The sequence below is a fragment of the Heterocephalus glaber genome, unplaced genomic scaffold, assembly GCF_053883595.1.
Source record: "Heterocephalus glaber isolate CG9 unplaced genomic scaffold, H.glaber_assembly_v1.0 deba00001572, whole genome shotgun sequence".
In the NCBI taxonomy this organism is placed as follows: domain Eukaryota; kingdom Metazoa; phylum Chordata; class Mammalia; order Rodentia; family Bathyergidae; genus Heterocephalus; species Heterocephalus glaber.
The window spans coordinates 17,708,952-17,728,615 of record NW_028258357.1 but is presented as its reverse complement, the minus strand read 5'-3'; the positions used below and the strand labels follow the sequence as shown (position 1 = coordinate 17,728,615).

Below are 19,664 nucleotides of genomic sequence, written 5' to 3'. Positions count from 1 at the left end.
GCAGCTATTTTGAAGATAACGTGTGTGTTACCTCCTCATTAGGGATATTTACGTCTTGTTAGCGTTATGAAGGAAAATTAAATTTTCGGTTGTTCTTCATTTCAAAAGAAACCATGTGCTGGCTGCAGTGACTGTGCCCATAGCCCAGCCACTCTGGAGGCTGAATTGGAGGATTGTGAGTCTGGGCAACATGGTGAGGCCCTGTCTTTAAAAAAAAAAAAAGGAACTGAATGGAACTGTGTTTACCTATGGATTTCTTAGGCATCAGAGAAGCCCTTCTTAAGGTGTGAAGGATAATTATAACTCTTTCTCAGAGGAAATGTCTGTTGTGCTAGTGAAATGACATAAATTTAGAATACGAAATTTGGTATCTTCTTTTTAAAAACTATTCTCTTCTTGATTTCATCATTTTATCATTAGCTAGGTTGAGGAAATGAAATTAATTTTTAAAAGGTACATTTCAAGACAAAATATATTAAATCAAGGTATCATTTAATAATTTTGCTCTTTTGAAGATTTTTGGAAGGCAAGGCAAATTAGGGAAGGAATAAGAAAGTATATTAGGAACAAAATGCTTATAGAGAGTTATAAAAAAAAAGGGTGACAGAATTAAAAAATATAAATCTACATTTCAGGTAGATAACATATATAGTTAGAGAAAAATAATAACCGGCAAATTGCTGGAACAATTTTAATAGTCATTTGGTGTCACCAAGTGGACAGTAAATTGAACTGTAGAAGACAGCACAGGTTAATTATAAACAAATTATACCTAATTTAATTTCTTTTTGATACCTAGGCAAGCTCAGTGACCAACTGAAATCTAATAAACTATACTTAGAATGTTAAATTTTCTAGTTTTATAGACACATTCAGTATAGTACTATATGACAGTTAATGAGTAGAGATATTATAGAAATGATTGACTATATGTAGAAATAATATTAAATGCAATAGTGATAGAAATTTTGAACATATAGGTAGCTTAGTTAACATTCAACGTGAAACTTGCCAGTTAAAAAAAATTAACTGGGAGACCATTAGACTGAGATGGCTCCAGAACTTTAGGTTCTTACATAAGCAAACAGGGACTTGGTGTAAACAGTAGAATGAAATTTAGGTGGTACGATAAAAAACAATGAATTTAAATTTAAAAATATTTCAGTAAAAGACACATTGCCATTAATCCTCCTAAAAATATTCCCCCTCACTTTGAACACACTTATCCATGGTTCTTGCCACTTTCTAAAGCAGTTCTTTTTCAGGAGAGTGTCTTTAGTTGAGCGGTCACAGCTGCCTCAATGTCCTGAATTGATTTAAAGTATTTACCTTTTGTGATCAGTTTGACTTTGAGGAAGAGCCAGAAGTTGCATGGTGCCAGATCCAGTAAGTTTGGTACATGAGGGGACACAGTAATGTGTTTACAAGCCTGCCTTTCTGTTGCATGGTTCTGGGTAGCAGCATCACTGTATTTTTTTTTTTTTTCAAACCTCACTAAGACACTCACCAAAGAAGACTTCCAGAATTGCTTTAGAAATTGTGAAGAATTACGGGATAAGTGTGTTGAAGGAGTATTAATGGCAATGCCTTTTACTATAATGAATTTTAAGAAATTTAAACATTTTCTGTGTATTTTGATCACCTTTTGTAAGTTTAACAAATCAGAAATCTTTAAAGATGTTAGCAACCAGAAAATGCCAAATAACCTCTAACTACGGAATTTCCACCATAATCAATCAATGATGAACACCTTATAAAGGTTTTTTTCTTATGTTCCCATGGGGGAATTAGCTCTCTGGTTTTGCCCAATTCGTGAGTCACTGAATGTTCACATAAACTCTTAACATTTTAACGTGCCTTAATTTCAGTTAAAATGATACTTAAATCTTTATTAATTATTGTCTTTTATATAGTTAAATTTATTTTTGCAGTTTAAGTCATTGTATTAATATGAGTAGTATTTTGAGGTGTCATGGTGGTATTGCTTATGCTTTTAACAAGGAAATCTATTAGAGATATGCACTGAAATATTTGAAGAAATATTGTAATGTCTTGGATTTCTTTCAGAGTGGGAGGGTAGTCAGGAAACAAATTTGATGATGAGTTGCTAATTTCTTAAGGTGAGTAATGAGTACATTGGGGTTTATTATACTATTTTTATCTGCTTTTGAATATGCTTAAATTTTTTCATAGTACAAAGTTAAATTATTATGTGGTATATTAAATCATTATGTGGTATATTGGTAACCAAATGTCATAAGTAAATGTTAATTATACTTTAATTTTCCAGTTATACTTACTATTTTCACAACCTAGTTACAATAATAGTCACAAAGGGGAAGGGGAAGGGGAAGTGGGAGGGGTAGGGGGAAGGAAAGAAGGGAAAGAAATAAATACGATAAAAGGAAAAAATGGAAACAAAGTCTTTGTAAATAGGAAAGGGTGGAGGGGGTGAAGGGAGGCAGGGGAATGGGGAAAAAAATAAGAACCAAGATAAATCATGTAAAGGTACATCATATTGTTTACCTAAAATGTACCAATAAACTTAATGAATTAAAAAAAAAAGACACAGAGCAGAAAATAAATCATTTCTTTTGGCAAGATAGTATTTCTTGGCCTAAATGGATTTTTAAGCAATAGGACCCTGAAAAATTTCTGTTCCAGTTTCCTCATTAGCTGATGATAGGATTGGAATTTGGCTGGTCTGGTTAGTTTATATCATGACTTGGGTTGGAGTCTGGGTTTCAGTTTTTGGTTCTGTGAGTTTCAGAACCTACCAGTGGCTTCTAGGTCACTGAGACTCAGTGGTCCATATTGAGGGACAGCTCAAGTGGCAGGAGATTCCAGTGATAGAAAGTTTAAACTATAGCTTTGCCACTTGTTATAAAAAGGAATGATTTATTTCATCACCCTAAATAATTAGTTTTCTTATGTGTAAATTGAGGAAAACAGTTGTTTTCATTGTAAGGATTAAAAGAAATAATACGTGTAAAATGGATAGTAATATCATCTACTTTTTAGAGACTTTACAAATGTTAAATGAAATTTTGTTATTTTTAACACAATAGCTGTCATACATTATATATTCAATGAATATTTGGAATTTTTTATTATTGTTAACATCATACAGTCAATATAGTCTGAAATTTTGAATTTTAACATTTTGGTTGATAAAGCAAGGGTGATATTGAGAACAATGCATGTATGTGTATGTGTATATATATATATATATATATATATATGGAGAGAAAGAGAAGGGAGGCTTTTTATTTTTATTATTTTATTATTTCGTATTGAGGTATAATTCTCATACCATAAAGTTTATCCATTTAAAGTGTAGAATACAATGGTTTTTAATACATTCACAGAGTTGTGCAGCCACCATCACAACCTGATTTTAGAATGTTTTCATCACCTCCAAAAGAAGCCCATATAGATATTAACAGTTCCCATTTCTCCCATGCCCTTAGCCCTATTATCTTTTGTGAATGTTTTCTTTAATTAGCATATATTTTCAGAATTTATCCATGTTCACATATCAATAGTACTTTATTCTTTTTAAATGCCAGATAATAGTTCATTATCTATATCTTCTTGTAATTTATGGAATACATTTTCATATATCTCTATGATTGAGATGAAAGATGATTAAGTTCAGCTGTATTCTAGGTAGTCTGAAGAATTCTCTACTTTTCTAAGAGATTATAATTGTACCCTGAATCATCTGCCAGGAAAATAATGACTGTATCAATGCATCTAATATTATCCTCTTGAGATCTAGAATGAGAAGCATAGAAGAAAAATAAACAATGAAAGAGAAATAAGATATAAGAAGAAAGAAAAAGGAGAGTTGAAGGTAATATTTCACAGAAATAAAAAAAAATTATTTGGAAACATAAAAGACTCCAGACAGCCAAAACAATCTTGAGAAGGAAAAAGTTGAAGGCATCACACTTCCTGATTTTAAATTATATTACAAGAATGTAGTAATCAAAACATTGTGATACTGAAATAAAAACAAACGCACAGACAAGTGGAACAGAATACACAGCTCGGAAAGAGCAACTGGAAGATACAGTGGGAAAAGGATAGTCTCATGGCTCTGGGAAAACTGGAATCCATATGCAAGGGAATGAAATTTGGCTCTTACCATACAGAAAAATCACCTCAAGATGAATAAAAGACAAATGATGAGAGGCCATAAAACTCTAGTAGGCAAATATGCAGGAAAAGCTCCTTGCCATTGACCTAATTAGTGATTTTTTTTTTTTGGATATCACACCAAGAGCTCACGTAACAAATGCAACAATGCACAAGTGGGACTATGTTAAACTAAAAGGCTTCTGTACAGGAAATAACCTAAAAAGGCAGCCTATGGATTGGAAGAAAATATTTGTGAACCATACATCTGGTAGAAGATTGATATCCAACAACTCACACAACTCAATAGCAAAAAAAATACCCAAATAATCCAATTAAAATGGACAAAGGACCTGAATAGATATTCTCCAAAGAAAACTTAAAAAATGGTCCAGAACCCTATGAGAAGATGCTTACTATCATCACTAATTAACAGAGAAATGCAAACCAAAACCTGTTAGGGTGGTGGGTTCCAAAAAAGACAATTTAAGTGTTGAGGCTGTGGAGAAAGGGGAAGGAACCCTTTTACATGGTTGTAAACAGTGTGGGAAACAGTATTGGAAACATGGAAAAATAAGATGGAGGTTTCTCAAAAAATTAAAAATAGAACTATCATATTACCCAATATTCAGTCCCTTGCCTGAGTCACACCCAGAAGGAAATCAACACCTTGTGGGTATCTGCATTGGATTGTAGATACGTTCATTGCAGCATTATTCACAACAGATATGATAGGGAAACAATCTAAATGTGTATCAGTGGATGAATGTATAAAGAAGTGTGTACAGACGTGATAGAGTATGATTTAATTTTTTAGAAAAGGAAATACTGCCATTTGGGATAACATGGATGAATGTAATGCTGAGTGAGATAACCCAGACTCAGAAAAATATTTCATGATCTCGTACAAACTCTAAATCGGAAAAAAGTCAAATACATAGAAATAGTATAATGGGAGTGGGACTGGGGAGATGAGATGTCAAAGTGTTCAAAGTTATAGTTACATAAGATGAATAAGTCTAGAGGTCTAATGTATAGCATGAGGACTAGTTAATATTTAATATTATATACTGGAAATTTGCTGAGAGTAGGTTTTAGCAGCTCTTATAACCAAAGAGAAGGAAAAAGGTAATGAAGTGAAATGATGGATTTTTAAAATTTTTTTGGAGTTGCTGGCGATTGAACCCAGGCTTTTTGCACTGAGCTACATCCTCAGCCCCTTTTCTTTTTTCTTTTTTTGGTTAAATTTCTTTTATTGGTACATTTTAGGTATACAACACAATTACATTTCTCATTGGGAATTGTACCTTTACATAATGCATCTTGGTTCTTATCTTTTCCCCATTCCTAGCCCTCCCTTCACCCCCTCCATCCTTCCCTATTTACAAAGACTTTATTTCCATTTTTTCCATTTCTCATCGTTTTTCCTTTCCCTTATTTCCTTTCCCCTGCCCCTCCCACTACCCCTACTCCTTTGGACCTTTTCTTCCTATTTTGCACTATCAATTATTCATTCTAATCATTGGTACATTTTAGGTATACAATATAATGACATTCATCATTGGAAATTTGCACCTTTACATAGTCTCACTTGGTTCTTATTTTTCAGCCTTGCGCAGTCCTCCCTTCAACCCCTCCATTCCTCCCTATTTACAAAGATTTTGTTCATATTTTTCCATTTTCTCATATTAATTCCATTCCCTTCTATCCTTTCCCCTAGCCCACCCACTTCCTTCCCCTTTGCCCCTTTTCTTCCTATTTCACATTACATATTATACATTTAGTCCTTATTTACACTTTCAGTTTCTCACACCAGGGAAACTATTCAGTATTTATACATGTGTGTCCTATTTATTTCACTTAAGAGTATCTTCTCAGTATGCATCCACTTAGCTATAAATGTCTCTAATTTCTCATTTTTTATGGCTGAGTAGGACTCCATTTTATAAAAAACCCACATTTTCTTTATCCAGTCTCCAGTTGATGGGCATTTGGGCTGTTTCCAAGTTTTAGCTATCACAAATTGTGCTGCTATGAACATGGCGCACACATATAACTGTGGTATGATTCTTTTAATTCTTTGGGGAAGATCCCCAGCAGTGGAATAGTGGGGTCAAATGGGACTTCCATTCCTAGTTCTTTGAGGTATCTCCATACTGATTTCCACAGTGGTTGCACCAGTCTACACTCCCACCAGCAGTGGAGCAGGGTCCCTCTATCCCCACAGCCCCGCCAGCATTTGTTATTGGTTGATTTCATGACAGCAGCCATTCTTTCTGGAGTGAAGTGGAATCTCAGCGTTGTTTTCATTTGCATCTCTCGAATGACCAGTGATGCTGAACCTTTTTTTCATGTATTTATTTGCTATTTCTACTTCTTTGTGTGAGAAATGTCTGTTCATTTCAGATGCCCATTTTTGGATTGTGTCTTTAAATTTGGGAGGTCTGGTCTTTTTAAGTTCTTTATAGATTCGAGATAGTAGACCTTTGTCTGAGGAAGAGCAGGTGAAGATTTTTTCCCACATTGTTGGTTGCCTCTTTACACTGCTGGTGGTTTCTCTTGCTGTGCAGAAGCCTTTTAATAAGAAGAGATCCCACCTGTTGATTGTGCTAGTTCAAAGGCAACTGAAGTTTTGTTCATAAAATCTTTTCCTACACCGATGTCTTCAAGGGTTCTACCTAACCTCTGTTCCAACTGGTTCAGAGTTTCTATTTTAATATTTAGATCTTTAATCCATTTTGATTTTAGTTTAGTGCATGGTGAGAGATATAGGTCTAGTTTTAATCTTTGGCAAGTTGAAGCCCAATTTTTCCAGCACCATTTATTAAAGAGGCTATCTTTCCTCCAGTGAGGGTGTTTGGCTCTTTTTTCAAAGATGAGATGGCTGAGTGAGTCTGGCATTGTTTCTGCATCTTCTAATCTGTTCCACTGGTCCTCAGGTCTGTTTCTTTGCCAGTACCATGCTGTTTTTATCACAGTAGCTTTGAAGTATATTTGCAGGTTGGGGATTGTGATACCCTCTGCCATGTCTCTGTTACCTAGAATTGCTTTTGCTATTCTGGGTCTCTTCTTGTTCCAAATGAATTTTTGGATTGTGTTCTCAAGGTCCGTGAAGTATGCTGTTGGGATATCAATTGGAATTGCACTGAATCTATATAGCAGTTTTGGAGGTATGGCCATTTTCACTATATTAATGCTTCCTACCCAGGAGCAGGGGATGTCTGTCCATTTTCTGATATCATCTTCAATCTCTCTTTTCAGAGTGCTATAGTTTTCAGAGAAGAGGTCTTTGATTTCTTTTCTTAGGTTGATTCCTAGGTATGTCAGTTTTTTGGATGCTATTGTGAAAGGAATTATTTGCCCTATTTCTCTCTCAGTGAGTCTGTCATTGGTGTAGAGGAAAGCTATTGATTTTTGTGTGTTGACCTTGTAACCATCTACTTGACTGAATTTGGTTATTAAGTCTAGAAGACTTTTGGTGGAGTTCTTGGGGTCTTCTATATAGAGTATCATGTCATCTGCAAATAATGACCATTTGACTTCTTCATTTCCTATCTTTATTCCTTTTATTTCTTTCTCTTGTCTAATTGCCATGGTTAATGTTTCCAGAACTATATTGAACAAGAGTGGTGTTCCTTGTATTGAATAAGTGGACATCCTTGTCTTGTTCCTGATTTGAGTGTGAAGGATTTCAGTTTTTGACCATTTAGTATGATATTGGCTGTTGGTTTTTCATAGATGGCTTCTATCAGTTTGAGGTAGAGACCATCTATTCCAATTTTTTGTAGGGTTTTTATCATAAATGCATGTTGGATTTTGTCAAATGCTTTTTCTGTGTCTGTGGAGATGATCATATGGTTTTTGTCCTTGGCTCTATTGATATAGTGTATTACATTAATTGATTTTCATATATTGAACCATCCCTGCATCCCTGGGATGAATCCCACTTGATCAGGGTGTATGATCTTCTTGATGATCTTCTGCATTCTATTTGCCAGTATCTTATTCAGGATTTTTGCATCTCTGTTCATTCGTGAGATTGGCCTATAGTTCTCCTTTTCAGTTGGGTCTTTCTCTGCTTTGGGGATCAAGGTGATGCTTGCTTCCAGGAATGAAATTGGGAGTATTTCTTCCCTTTCAATTTTATTGAAGAGTTTAAACAGTAGTGGCAGCAGTTCCTCTCTAAATGTCTTGTAGAATTCAGCAGTGAAGCCATCAGGGCCCAGGCTTTTCTTAGTTGTTAAGTTTTTAATTACATTTTCAATTTCATTGGTTGATATTGGGTTGTTCAGAATTTTTAGGTCTTCTTCGTTCAACTTTGGTAATTCGTATGTATCTAGGAATCTGTCCATTTCTTCTGTGTTGTCCATCTTATTGGCATATAGGTTCTGGAAGTAGGTATTGATGATCCTCTGGATTTCTGCTGGGTCTGTTGTAATTTCACCCTTTTCATTCCTAATTGCATGGATTTGGGCCTTTTCTTTCCTTTTTCTGATAAAGTTGGCTAAGGGTTTGTCAATTTTGTTGATTCTTTTGAAGAACCAACTCTTGGGTTCATTGATTTTTTGTATCGTTCTCTTAGGCTCCATTGAATTGATTTCTCCTCTGATCTTCATAATTTCCTCCCTTGTATGAGCTCTGGGGTTGTCCTGCTCTTCTTTTTCTAGAAGCTTGAGGTTCACCATCAGGTTATTTAATTGGGCTCATTCTGTTTTCCTAATATGCGTATTCACTGCTATGAATTTCCCTCGTAAGACTGCTTTCATTGTGACCCATAGATTCCGATATGTCGTATTGTCATTGCCATTTAATTGAAGGAACTGTCTGATTTCTTCTTGAATTTCCTCTGTGACCCATTGGTTATTCAGAAGTGTGTTGTTCAGTTGCCATGTGTTTGTGAAATTTTTTGAGCTTCTTTTGCTATGGATCTCCAATTTCATCGCACTATGGTCTGATAATATACAGGGGATAACTTCAATTCCTTTGCACTTACTTAAACATGTTCTATGTGTGAGTATGTGGTCTATTTTGGAGAATGACCCATGTGCAGCTGAGAAGAATGTGTATTCTGATTTTGTGTGGTGGAAGACTCCGTAAACACCTGTTAAGTTCATTTGTTCAAGAGTTCGATTGAGTTCTAGTATTTCATTACTTATTTTTAGTCTAGTTGATCTATCTATTTGTGACAGTGGGGTGTTGAGGTCTCCCACTACAATTGTATTAGTGCATATATGACTTTTCATATCCATTAATATTTGTTTTATATAGTTGGGTGCACTAGTGTTTGGTGCATAGATATTTATGATTGTCATCTCTTCCTGTTGGATTCTTCCCTTTACAAGGATGTAGTGTCCTTCTTCGTCTCTCTTAATCAGTGTTGGTTTGAAATCTCCTTGATCTGCCAAGAGGATAGCTACCCCTGCATTTTTTCGGGTTCCTGTCGCATGGAGTATTGTTTTCCACCCTTTAACTTTCAGTCTATGAGTTTCCTTTTGAATTAAGTGTGTTTCTTGTATGCAGCACATTGTTGGATTTTGCTTCTTGTCCCATTCTGGCAGTCTATTTCTTTTGATTGGTGAATTGAGACCATTAACATTGATGGTTATAACTGAAACATATTAACTTGTCATTGCCATGACTTTTTCTTTTTGTTGGGTTCTCCCCCTCTACATTTAATTTCTTGTCATGCCAGATGGGTTCATTCTGCTTTGCTTCCTGGGGTTGTGATCCTCAATGTCTGTTCCTAGGATATTGTGTAAAATTCTTTGGAGTGCTGGTTTGGTATTCACGAAGTTTCTAAGGTGCTCTTTGTCATGAAAGTATCTTATTTCTCCATCAATTTTGAAAAATAGTTTTTCAGGGTACATGAATCTGGATTGGAGGCTGTTTTCTTTTAGGGCTTGGAATATGTCACTCCAAGCTCTTTTTGCCTTGATGGTTTGTGTTGAGAAGTCTGCTGTGATTCTGATGGACTTTCCTTTGTATGTGATTTGTTTGTTTTCTCTGACTGCTTGGAGAACTTTGTTCTGTTGTGTTTCTGGCATCTTAACAATTATATGCCTATGTGTAGATATTTTTTGATCAAGGCTATTTGGAGTCCTATATGCCCCACTTATCTGTATGTCAAGCTCTTTTCCCCTGCTTGGGAAGTTTTCTGCCATTATTTCTGTGTAGAGATTTTTTATGTCATCTGCACTCTCCTGTTTCTTCATTGAGCCCAATCAGTCTTATGTTATTCTTCTTTGCATCATCTAGCAGCTGCTGGATTGATTTCTCATGTTCCCTTATAATTTTGAAGCAATTTTTCTTTTCCTGGTCACTAATTGCAGTCTTATCTTCTATATCTGAAATTCTGTCCTCACTTTGGCTCATTCTGCTGTGTAGACTTTCAGTGGAGTTTTTCATGTCCTGGAAATCTATTTGCATGTGTTGTATGGATTCCATTTGTTTCTTATGTTGGGATTCCATCATGTTCCTCAGCTCCTCTCTAGATTTATTAATCATGTCTTGCACTAAGGGCATGATTTCTCCTGTTATCTGAGAAATTATTTCTGATTTCATTTTTTCCAGATCCCCTTTTGTTGCCAGTTCAGTGGGTCCAGGTGGTTGAGTATCAGAGTGTTCCATCTCATTTTCCTTTTGGGTTGCTGTAGGTGATCTGGAAATCTGGTTTTGAGACTTATGTACGTGTTTTCCCATTTCGACTGGGGCAGGGAGCTGTTAGTGCCTGCACAGATTACCTCCTCTGAGCTGGGAGAGGTGGGACAGGGGCTGGGAGCAGCGGTAGGGATGGTGACCCCAAAGCCCTTTCCTGTGGGCTCAGAGCAGCCGGAGGGATGTTGGCCAGGAAGCCCCTTCCTCTGGATCAGGAGCAGTGGGATGATGGCTCAGAAGCCCCTTCCTCTGGGCCGGGAGCGGTGGGAGGGATGGTGGTCTGGAAGCCCCTTTCCGTGGGCCAGGAGCAGCGGGACAGAAGGTGGCCCAAAAGCCCTTTCCTCTGGGCTGGGAGCAGCAGGAGGGATGGTCGCTGGGAAGCCCCTTCCTCTGAACCAGGAGCAGTGGGATGGTGTCTCAGAAGCCCCTACCTCTGGGCTGGGAGCAGCGGGACTCAGTACCTTGGTCTGGTGGTCTGGTGTCCTCTGCGTCTTTGTAGTGTTGAACCACGTGGCTGCCTGTCTGCAACGGGGTGATTCGGCATCTTCCGTGTGCCTCGGGACCTCGGTAGGGTGTGCACAGACCTGCCTGTCTGCAGCTGGCTGATTCGACGTGTTCTATGCAACTCAGGACCTCGGTAGGCTGTGGTCAGACCTGCCTGTCTGCAGCGAGGTGATTCGGTGTCTTCAGCATGACTTGGGACCTTGGTAGGGCATGCCACGTGTTTTCTCATTTCAACTTCGTCTGGGGGTGCTGTTGGCACCTGCATGGATTACCTTCTCTGAGCTGGGAGAGGTGGGACAGGGCTCAGCCCCTTTTCTCAATTTTACTTTTTAATTTTAAAAAAATCATCATTATTATTGTTATTATTATTTTTGGTACCGGAGATCGAACTTGGGACCTTGCATTTTAGAGGCAGGCAGTGGAATCACTGAGCTAAATCCCAGCCCTTTTTATTTTGAGACGCGGTTCCACTAAATTGTTGAGTTGCTCAGCCTGAGCTGGAACTCAAAATCTTCTTTCCTTAGCTTCCCAGAATGCTGGGATTACAGGTGTGCACTGCCATGCTTGGGTGATAGATATGTTCATTTGGTTGACTGTAGTAATCATTTTACTATATGTATCCATATTAAAACCACAGGTTATATACCTTAAATACATACAAAAAAGATAATATTTCAGCAGAGACTGCTAATTCTGGATTAGGTAGGCTATCTCAGAGATCCCTGCAGTGGGTGAGAGCTTATGGTTGGCTCCTTAACAACTCAAAAGAATTGGAAAAGTATATTGAATCTCACCTTACTTCCCTTGGTAGTGACTGCTGTGCTTTCTTGATTATTAGTACAGGTGTTTTCCTTAACCTAGTGGATGCAGAATAAATAAAAAAAAAGTCTCATGAATTTAATGTCTGTATTAAATTCCATACTTTTATTTCTATTCACTCAAAAATGTATTTCTTTAAAATAAAATGATTTGGGGAGAGCTCAGTGATATCATTCTGATTTCAACTCTTGGTCTCTAATTCTGGTCATTTGCTACATTTCTATGTAGGGTACCAGATGATCAGTGCTATTAGGCCCTTGTTAATCTGAACTTCTGAAGAACCCTAAATTCTTGGACACAACACCACATTGCCTTTGTATTCTTTGAGATCTAAAATTCTGTGATTTGCCATAATGTTGCTTTACTTCTTGCTCTTTTGAATGAGCTTTAAGGTTAACACCCTCTTAATTCATATCAGGATCAGTTAAGTTTTTAAATTATTTTTTATTTTATAAAGAATTTCTATGAAGAGAAGAGATTATTCCTAGGTGACCTCAAAATCAAAACGGAATATTCCACCTTCACCTTGTTAAAACTAAAGTCTGGTATTAAAACAAGAGTATCAAAAAAAAATAAACTGCAAAGTGCACCATTTTAAATGTTGTCACTTTTCATTCAGTTTCCACTAGGAAGCAGAATAGTGTCTCATTTTGTTGGTAGTTATTAAGATGTAAAACATTCTGTTTATGAAGAGCATATTACTGTATGTGTTCCCACGAAGTAGCTAGAACATTAAACGAAAAATTTTAGAGGATAAGAATTAAGCACAGAACTGTGATGCTTGAGACACTTATCAGTGAGGTCCCATTATAGGTTCAGGTGCTCATTATTTAGTGTAACAAGGCTCACCATGATTTCCTCTTTTGCAAGGCTGGAGTTATAGCCATCATACATGTTTTCTCTCTCTCTTTTTTTTTTTTTTGCATGTTTTCTCTTCTCAGAACATGTCTTGCATTTTCTTGCTTTTTGCTGTTCTTTTGCTGTATGCTTCCCTGGGCACTTTCAGTCTGTGTCTGTGAGCTCTGTCTTCCAGCAGTGTTACCTTCCATAGCACCTTGAGGCTACCTTTGTTGTAATATGCTGTCTTCTCTTGGGATTATTTGTTTATATATCTCTTTCCCAAACTTTACTTTTCTGAAGGGCAGAGACTATGTTTTATTTATTACTATAGTCCAGATTTCTGGCACTTTTGTGACCTACAATAAGTATTTGTTGAATAGAAGGTACAGGTAGAATAAGGGAGTATATAAATTAGAAAATACCAAAATAAAATGTTTTATTTATAAAAGCAATTGTACCAGATTATTTCACTGAGTTTTACTTTTAATCCAGTACTATTGAATAACTGATTGAAATATACAGACACTGGTATTATGAATCAACTTAAAGACTAGAGAGTAATGAAAATGTATGTCAGTCTGTCCCAGAGACAGTTTAAAGGGGGAATAATCCATTGACAAAAAAAAACTGTAGATGAGAGTTAGAATAAATTTGAAACAGATAATCATCATGTATGATTCTAACTAGCCCTCCCTTTAAAAATGTCTTAAGCATCCATATCTGCTCATTAGACATTCCTTTTGTAGAAAGGCATTATTTGAAGAAAAATGACAAAGCAACAGAGTAATGTGTATTAGGCTGAATTTTGAGTGACAGACTTAATGATGAAGAGAATGTAGTGACTTAGATAACTATATAATTTTTTTGAGGTTCTTTTTATTTCTCTACCAGTCTTGATTCTGCCTCATTTCCAGCTGTCTGGATTGACATGCCCTTCAGTTGAACTAAATTGAGACCCAACTTAGTTCATCCTAGGCTGCAAACAATTTTTTGGAATTGATCATTTCAGGTTTCAGTCAGTGGTCCTTAAACTTGAGTGTATGTTGTAATTCTTAAATTTTTTGATAAAAAATAAAAATCCCTGGTTCACTCCCAAGAATATCTGAGTATGGCCAGAATACCCAATTAATATACCAATTAATATCAATTTTAATACACAATTGATTGTGTTGAATACTAGTGTTTGAAACTGCTGCTTTGAATGTTTCATGTTTAATATATTCCTGAGATGAAATAATCAACTCTTCAAGATTCAGCTATTCTTGAATTTCTGTAACATCTATCAGGCAGTAGATGCCTAAGCGTACTTGTTATGGGCTGAATTGTATTGCCCCAGTTCTTATGTTGATTGATTCAAATGTTGATTTCCTCACTCTTAGTGTCTCAGAAGGTGACTGTATAGTGGATCCTTGACTTAACAAACTTGATTGGGGGCATCTGAAATGAACAGACATTTCTCAGACAAACAAGTAAAAGCAGCAAATAAACATATGAAAAAATATTTAACATCACTGGTCATTCGAGAGATGCAGATGAAAACAACACTGAGATTCCACCTCACCCCAGAAAGAGTGGCTATCAAGAAATCAACCAATAACAATTGCTGGCGGGGCTGTGGAGAGAAAGGAACCCTTCTCCATTGTTGGTGGGAGTGCAGACTGGTGTGACCACTGTGGAAATCAATATGGAGATACCTCAAAGAACAAGGACTAGAGGTCCCATTTGACCCAGCTATTCCCCTGCTGGGTGTCTTCCCAAAAGAATTAAAAGAATCATACCACAGAGATATATGTGTACCCATGTTCAAAGCGGCACAGTTTGTAATAGCTAAAGCTTGAAAACAGCCCAAGTGCCCATCAACTGGAAACTGGATAAAGAAGATGTGGTTTTTTAATGAAATGGAGTACTATTCAGCCATGAAGAATGAGAAACTAGAGTCATTTATAGCTAAATGGATGCATATTGAGGCCATCCTCTTAAGTGAAATAAATAGGACACACACGTGTGTGTAAATACTCAATAGTTTCTGTAGTGTGAGAAACTGAAAGTGTAAATAAGGATTAAAAGGTTGATAACTAATAATTGATACTTTGAAATAGGAAAAGGTCCAAAGGGGTAGGGGTGCTGGGAGGAGATGGGGAAAGGAAAGAATGGAAAGGAAAAATTATGAGAAAAAAAATGGAAACGAAGTCTATGTAAATAGGGAAGGATGGAGGAGTGAAGGGCGCATAGGGAATGGGGGAAAAAATAAGAACCAGGATACATCATGTACAGGTATAAGCAGCCAATGATAAATGTAAACGTATACCTAAAACATACTAATAAAAGAATTTAAGCAAAAAACAGAACAAAACAAACTTGATCGGTTTCGAGGGCTGGTTGTAACTCAGGCTGATTGTAAGTCAATACAGCTGAGATCTGGATGTTTATCTGAGTACACACTATAGATAACAAGAGGCAAATGAATCTTCCATGAACCTAATTAACCCAAGTTGTTCATATGTCAGGCTGGTCATAACTTGAGGATCCACTGCATTTGGAGAGAGGATCTTTAAAGTGGTAATTAAGTTAAAATGAGTTCATTAGGGTTGACTCTAATCCAGTATCACTGGTGTCCTTGGTGGCTTTATAAGAAGAAATTAGACTTTGATAAGCCCAAAGGGAAAACTGTGAAGACATAGGAAGAACTGGCCATCTCCAAGGCAGATTGAGCCCTAAGAAGAAACTATCCCTTCCAACATTCTGGCCTAGAACTTTTAGCCTCTGGGATGAATAAATACATTTATGATATTATTAAAAATAAATTTCTATTTAATTAAGCCACTCAGACTGTGATACTTGTATGGTTCTAGCAACTTGTATAGCACTTACTGCTGGGTTCATGTGTGTGCAGTGGAAGAAGGAAAGACATGTAGGTGAGGAACTAAGTATGAGCCATTCATGAATGTTGCACTGACATGTCCTCTTCCCTCTTGCCTCATTCTTTCTTGTAACTTTTATTTGGGAGGATTCAATTGGCATTCTTAATACTTAAATCTTGTTTTTTTTTCTTTTGGTCCCTGGGATTGAACCGAGGGCCTCACACATTCCAAGTATGTGGTGAACCACTGAGCTATACCACCTGCCTGCTTAATTCTGGGTGGACCAAATTTCTGTTCCCTTTCATGGGCCCTAGATGTGAGTTAAGTCAATTAAATTGAAATCGTGTAGCTGTAAATCGACACTCAGGTATCATATGGTACTTAATGTAGTTATAGGGTTCTTTCCACGTGACTGTAGTCACCATAATCCCAATAATTACTTTTTTTCTTCTCCAGTTGAAAGTAGTAGAGTCTGATTGAAATTAGAGATAACATAAAGGAGGAGAGAGAGGCCATTATGCTGAACCTTAGTATCCTGTTATTATCTCCTACTTCTGTGAAAGTATAGCTATCATATTAAAAGTCCACTTTAGATTTTTATTCCTGGTTAACAAATATTTATTGAGTACCTGAAATAGACCCATTAGGCTAGGAATTTATGTAAAGAATTAAGAATACAGCAGACACTTCAATAAACACAAGAGATGAGCTACTCTAGCAATAGAATAAAGGGTAAAGGGGCAGAAGAGACTTTAGATTTAGTAAGTGATCCAACTTAGTTTTGGATCTGGATGTTTATCACAGTCATGAGGAAAACATTGTAAAAACAGTCCAGTTTTCTCAGATCAGCTGGTTTATTTTTTGTGCATAGGGCATTTGATTCTTTGTGGCTCTCTGATGGTCTCTTGCTAAACAAGACTGGAATACAGAGGTCTAGTGAGTCTTAACAGCAATGTGTAGTGAAGTGGGAGTTAGCGTTCAAACAGGAAAATAGAATTAATTTTCAGACTAAAATATACTGTTTGCATTTCTATAAAAATTAGTGTCTCAAACTAATGGAATAAATGAAATCATGTTTTTATTAAAACTAAGGACACTTAGAGTTAAGTGGCCAAAAAACCTAACTCAAATTAGCATGATCCTAAAGAGGAGGTGAATTGGCTAATAGCATGAGAAGGGCCTGTGGAGAGCCTCTAAAGTACTGTAGAGCTTCCCAACCCGGTGGCCACGAGCTGTGTGTGGCCAGTGGTCACTTGAAATATGGCTAGTCTGAATTCATGTTTGTTGTTGGAGTAAAAGACACACTGAACTTCAAAAATTCTAAAAACTTTTAGTATGTGTTTGTTGTACATGTGATTACATTCATCCTGTGGAGTTGGGACACGTACATAACACATCTTAATTCTGTTTACTTTCCCTCCCTCAATCTCTTGGCTCCCTTCCCTCTTGCAAAAGGTCTATATCCCTGTTTCCTATTATCTACCTTTTATTTTGTCCTTTAAATTATTTATATTTTGGATATCTCATATAAGAGAAATGTGATATTTGAGCTTGTACCACTGGATTTTGAAGACAGTATACAAAAAGAATGTATTCTTATTTCATTAGTAGTGTTTTCTATTAGCTAAGTATTGTCATAATATTTTGAATATATTGAGTTAAATAAAATACATTATTAAATTCTATCTGTTTCTCTTCTTTTTAATGTGTCTGTATTTGTGATTTGCATTATGTTTCTGTTAGCTCTGTTCTAGAAGTACTGTAAATAAGAGCTCAATTCCTGTAGGCCTCTATCATCTTTGCTTCTCTCTGGCCGTCAGCCTCATTCCTGCAATTGCAGAGGACCTTTTTCTTAGAAGGAGAAGTGATGCCGTCAGCAGCCCACAGCCCTGCTAAAGAGGAAAAGGAACTTCCCTTTAGATCTTCTTTTGAAAACCTTAGGGAAGAATTTCAGTTGGTACAGTGGAGTCCAGGACCAATGATTGCAAAGAGAAATGTGCAACTGCAATTATCTGCATCTAGACCAAATGCTTATTACCAGAAGCATGTGAGTAGACTAGAGGAGTTTCCCCTATTTCCTGGAAAAGTAATCATAACACTTATTGCTTACTCTGTTAGGTATTTTGTTTTTTTACAGTAGATTAACTTATACAATATCTATAGCCGTTTCTTTGAGATAGACATTTCAAATGTAATAAATCTTGAACTCTGACCTCCCAAGCTTTCTAATCTCAGTCTGTAAATTGCCATTTTTAACCCTAATGTCCCTCATTCTTTCCCATCTTCCCCATTTTTTCATCCATTTATCTGTCTTGAAAAGTTAACTCTTCTTTTCCATATCTACTCTTCACAAAGTAGCCAGAACAATCTTCCAAAATTGTAAAAGGTTTAGTAGAGCACTTAGTGGATTTGTGTTGTTCCCGGGATGAAACCCGAATTCCTTCCTATACTCATAATGCCTTGCATGATCTGACTCCCGTTTCATTTTCCAGTTTCATCTTATGTTTTTATACCCCTTCTCCCTCACTGTGCTTCAGTTACATAGATCTCCTTTCATGCCAAACTCTTTTCTGTCTCTGGCTTTCCTCTTCCTGGGGTGATCTTCCAGTTTTCCCAGTGGTTTACTCTTGTATTTCAGATCCAAAGTCACCTCCTCTTTATTATTCTGAACATCTATAAGAAAGTGATCAACAGCTACTCTTTTACTCTCTTATCACCAATTGTTTTATGGATTTTTTTTTGCTATTTATCCTGTATTCCTTCTCACTCTTCTCCCCTCCCCTCTTCTCTTCTTTCACACTATCTCAAGCTCTTTTTATTTTTATTTTTTGGGGTAGGATCTCACTAAGTTGCCTGGTTGAGCTTGCAGTTGTGATTACAGGATTACGGGATTACAGGTCTGTGCTTGTTTATTATCTGACTCCTTAACCAATTAGCTTTATGGGTATATTGACCTTTTCTATCTAATTTGCTATTCTGATCCCATCACGTGCATAATTGTTAGAACGTAGAGTGTTGCTCAGCTTTCTTATCGCTGGCACAAAATACCCAAGACCCACAACTTAAAGGAGGAGAGGTTTAATTTGGCTCATGGGTTCACAGGGTTCAGTCTGTGATTGACTGGCTCCATGGCAGGAACATCATGGTACAGAGGTGTGGCAGAGAAGAGCTGTTCACTCCATAGAAGTGGGGAAGGACAGTAGGGTCACAGCACCAGAGAGGAGGAGTCCAGGGATCACATCCCTGTATATGTTCCAAGGCCTTGCCTCCAAGACCCGTCAGGCATTCCCACAGGTGTGCTTTATTAATGTCCAAGCCGTTTAAGTTGACAGTTAAGTTTAACCATCACAGTAATATCCACTACATACTGTATTTGTTGAGTATGTGCATGAACTTTATTTTACAGATGAGAGAATTGAGACTTAGAGAAGTTAAGCAAAGAGAAAGTTAAAGTACCTTGTATAGGTATGAATTGGTGGAAACAGGTGTCAGACTCAGGCAGCTTGATTGCAAGACCCCACTGCTAATTGCCATGCTATAAGAAGAGAATGCTGTGGAAGGCACACCGAACATAAATGTCCATTGTAAGAGATAGATGACATAGTAGAAAGCACTTATGTTGATATCAGAACTCTCATGTTCATTTCTGGCTGTATTAATTGGTGTAAGAAGACACAATCCATTCCACATGAACTGAGAGTACTGGTTAGGGGTGTTATCCAAACAGTAATTGGGAACTGTACCAGAAGACTTGGGAATAGTCCTGGTCTGTGTGTGTCAAATAGCTGCTATCTACACAGGATTCTACTGTGTTCCTGGAGGGGGCTGAGGGGTGCATGTGCCTTT

The 19,664-nt window shown here is 36.9% G+C and overlaps 1 protein-coding gene and 1 long non-coding RNA gene across 25 annotated transcripts in view; one reads left to right on the top strand and one right to left on the bottom strand.

Moving 5' to 3' along the window:
* The window catches only part of Anks1b (ankyrin repeat and sterile alpha motif domain containing 1B), a 1,083,815-nt gene that overhangs the window by 54,475 nt on the left and 1,009,676 nt on the right, over positions 1 to 19,664 (top strand). The gene's annotated exons all lie outside the window — the stretch shown is intronic.
* LOC147823601 (uncharacterized) overlaps positions 1 to 19,664 on the bottom strand; it is a 107,169-nt gene that overhangs the window by 72,064 nt on the left and 15,441 nt on the right. For 2 of the 4 annotated variants that reach the window (XR_015443643.1, XR_015443645.1), the window contains exon 2: positions 12,093 to 12,155. The exons of the other annotated variants lie outside the window; for them this stretch is intronic. This is a non-coding gene — a long non-coding RNA (uncharacterized LOC147823601). The remainder of the gene's footprint in view (positions 1 to 12,092; positions 12,156 to 19,664) is intronic. 4 annotated transcript variants of the gene reach the window in all.